At 34.2% G+C, this 3,885-nt stretch overlaps 1 pseudogene; it reads left to right on the forward strand.

Annotated features, from left to right (window-relative positions):
• Positions 1–781: 781 nt before the first annotated feature.
• LOC141718527 (protein NRT1/ PTR FAMILY 4.5-like) lies at positions 782–2,026 on the forward strand (annotated as a pseudogene).
• The last annotated feature ends 1,859 nt before the right edge of the window (positions 2,027–3,885 follow it).

The raw sequence follows: 3,885 nt of genomic DNA on the forward strand, positions 1-3,885 counted from the left end.
ATGGATGGTTGAATTTAATTATAATTCATCTTCGGCATTCTTCTCAAATATCACTACATGAGTTCTTGTTCATAAATTTATTAAGTTTTTGTTTTGATTTTGCTGGAGAGCAAGACTTTGTTGAATAATATTAATTTGAGCTATACGATATTAGGCTCTACATAGAGGAGTATTACGTCAATGAATTGTCTACAGAGGGGATTCCAAAGATTCAGAGAACAAGTCTTGTTTCCTCTGTAATTGATGATGATGCCAAACTTACTTCACCAGTTGGTTTCCAAATAGCTAAAATTCCATTAGTATGTTGCAGTATATCTTTCTTTTAAAAAATTGAATAATTTTATCTTTCTTCCTGAGCACACACACATGAGATGCCTGGTATAATTTCTGCACTTCTCTCTGTTATCCAAGTGCAAAACCACCTACCTAGACATATAGTAAACATAATTTATACTGATTTCATGATTTCTAGTACTCAGAATATTTAACTTTATGTAGGAACCAATGTTCTCAAAAATGATCTTAGCTTCAGATGAGCTTGGATGTTCCGAGGAGATCTTAAAAATTGCTGTTGTCCTTTCCATACAGGTAGACTCTCCCCTATATCATAATCTTTTTGGAATTCTTCATATTTGATCTAGCTGTTTGCATAACATAGAAATATGAACATCTTGAGTTGAATGATACAATAATTGTATGATAAGTTACATTCTAAGAGTTCTCTAATCAATTGTATACATATAGTCTACACTGGATCTTCAGAATTCTGCAAATATTTGAGATGCTTAAGATATTACTAGTAAATTAATGTGAGGCTGCAGATAGTAGTCAAGCTGCGATTCTATACACTGGCCTATATTTAGTCGCATTTGGGGCTGGTGGACTAAAAGCGGCGCTTCCTTCCTTGGGGGCAGACCAGTTTGATGAGTCAGACCCTGAAGAGTCTAATACCCTTTCTAGTTTCTTTAACTGGTTCCTATTTTTTGTTGTTACTGGGGCTATCTTTGGTGTCACTTTCTTGGTCTGGATTAGTGAAAATGAAGGCTGGAACTGGGGATTTGGGGTGTCTACTTTTGCAGTAGCAATTGCAATCTTGTTCCTGTGCATGGGAAGATCACTCTACAGGAACAATGTCCCAAAAGGAAGCCCACTCAGTCGAATAATGCAGGTGTGCACCATTTTGTACAATTACACAGGATGTATGCATGGTCATTGTAATTGTAGATAGATATACTTTGATGTCCATTATTTTGATGGGGCTAATTCATGACTTCAAATGCTTTTTTCTAAAACTAGGTATTTGTGGCTGCAATTAGAACCCGTAATCTTTCACTGCCAGAAAACGCAGTAGGATTCCACGAGGTTCATGATAAACAATCTGAGACTCTTCACAGAACAAATCAATTCAGGTGCCTACTCTTATTCATCTAAATTAGCTAGTGGAGATTCTTAGTGTTCGGAAAATTTAATCTCTCTATATTGCAGGTTCTTGGATCATGCAGCAGTTATTGTGACTACAGATTCATCTACTGTTAACAATCCGGGACCCTGGAAAATGTGTACTGTGACACAAGTCGAGGAAACAAAAATTTTAATTCGGATGCTCTCGATAATTTTAAGCACTATCTTCATGAATACATGTTTGGCTCAACTCCAAACTTTCAGCATTCAACAGAGTAATACGATGGACATAAATCTTCTTGGTTTTCAAGTCCCTGGATCTTCAATCCCTGGCATTCCACTAGTGTTTATGTTTATATTGATCCCAATATATGATCGTGTCTGTGTTCCAATTCTTCGAAAGTTCACAGGGATTCCCACTGGAGTCACACACCTCCAAAGAATAGGAGTTGGACTCGTTCTCTCAGCCATTTCTATGGCTGTGGCAGGAATAGTAGAGACACACCGCAAATCTGTTGCTGTCGAGTACAACATGGTTGATTCTGCAGAGCCTTTGCCTATGACTGTGTTCTGGTTAGGTTTCCAATATGCAATATTTGGAATGGCTGATATGTTTACATTGTGAATAGTCTAGTAAAGCTCATGTTTTTTTTAAAAAAAACTTCTGTTGCAGTCTATCTGGGTATCGTCCAGGGGATCACAGAAAGAGCTAGATGAAGCAAAGATGAGATTTGCTGCTGCCGAGGTTTCATCTCAACTCATGTTTAATTTATATAGAGCTTCAGCTGGTTTAGCAGCTGTTAAATTTTAGAAGAGTTTCAGCTGGTTTAGCAGATGTATTTCTGTTTGGGATGAACTATGTAAATGATCGATGGTGGATGTCTAGTACTTGTTTTTGCAGTTATGTAGCTTGTTTGGATTATGAAGTTTGGTTGGTGGTGGATATATGTACGTAATTGGTATAATCTATGGTAAATCAATGAATGTATGTTTGTTTTTGCGTTTGTTTTGGTTTGGTTAGTTTTGGAATGATAAAATGGCAGTTGGTATGTTTTTGGATGACTCTTATTTGGGTTTTGGGCATTTGATTGAAACAGGGGATTCATGAATAAAAAAAATAAACAAACATCACTTCATGAACAAAATAACTGATGTAAAATGTAGTCAAATAAGATATTTCATACAATAAACTGATGTCATAAGCAGGCACATATATCAGCTCACAAGAAATGACTGATGTAAAACAATATAATAGATATCACATTTTGAAAGAACTGATGTTAAACATACACAAAGACATCGGTTTCATTAAAAAAAGAAAGGTACGACATCGCTTCTGATAAAAGACTGATGTAATATGTTAAGTTACACATCAGTTTAACAAGTTTTTCGATGTTAATTTATCATATTGCTTTATATGTGATAAGTTTAAAATGATATACATGACATATGAATGAATAACTGAAACCATAGTGAAGGTATACATTGAAGAAAAATACATCACATTGTTAAGAAAAAAGATGTCTAAACTGTGTATAGACATCGGCTAATAAGCGATGTGTAATGCACTTACCTTTCTCATCGCATGCAAAGACATCGCTTGGATTTTAAATAGACATCGGCTAATAAGCGATGTCTATTGACAAATTTCTAGTAGTGAAACTCTGATTATTTATTAATTTCGTAATTAATAAATAAGGGAGATTAACAACTCATTAAAAGAGTCCAATCAGTGATATAAATCTATAGAAGATAGCCCCAAGGGCACCTACACCCACTAGGAATCTAATTCCTTTATTTTAGGACTTCTAAGTCTATCTAAAGTCTGAGAACTTGATCAACAAGTCTCTTATACCAAGTCCAATTCAAGGACTCCCAACATCTATATAAGGGGCCTCACCCCACAAATCAGAACTACGTTTTTTGACTTGATTCTCTAATTCACAGAAATACGTAGGCATCTCGTAAAAACAGAGTTAAGCTACGAAACACGAGAGCAGTCATTAAAGGCCTTGAGCTCATTAATACAACAAATAATAACCTTAGATTTTTATCCATAACACTAAATATATAACTATAAAAAGTATAATTTTTTAAAAAATACATTATTCATGGAAAACATAAAATATATTTAAGAAATAAAATTATCTTATTAAAAATTAGTTAAATAAAGAATAAATATTGCAAAAACGAAATTATTTAAAAAAATAATAAGCATCCCGTGCATCGTATGGGTACAAAGCTAGTAATATTAGTATGCGTAATTAAATTATTTGGTTATGTAATTTGGTTTATTGACGGAAGAATGCAACTAAACACTTGGTATGTAAGTATGTAATTTATCATAATCATATTTTGACAACCGTTCATCTCCTACATTTCCTCTGACTCTTTCATTTTGTGCATCAACTTTTTCATTTCTTCATTCTTGTAACTTGACGCTTTCCCCCTCAAATTTGGTTTATTTCTCAAATTCTGGTAACT

This window comes from Apium graveolens, chromosome 4 (assembly GCF_009905375.1).
Source record: "Apium graveolens cultivar Ventura chromosome 4, ASM990537v1, whole genome shotgun sequence".
Classification (NCBI taxonomy): domain Eukaryota; kingdom Viridiplantae; phylum Streptophyta; class Magnoliopsida; order Apiales; family Apiaceae; genus Apium; species Apium graveolens.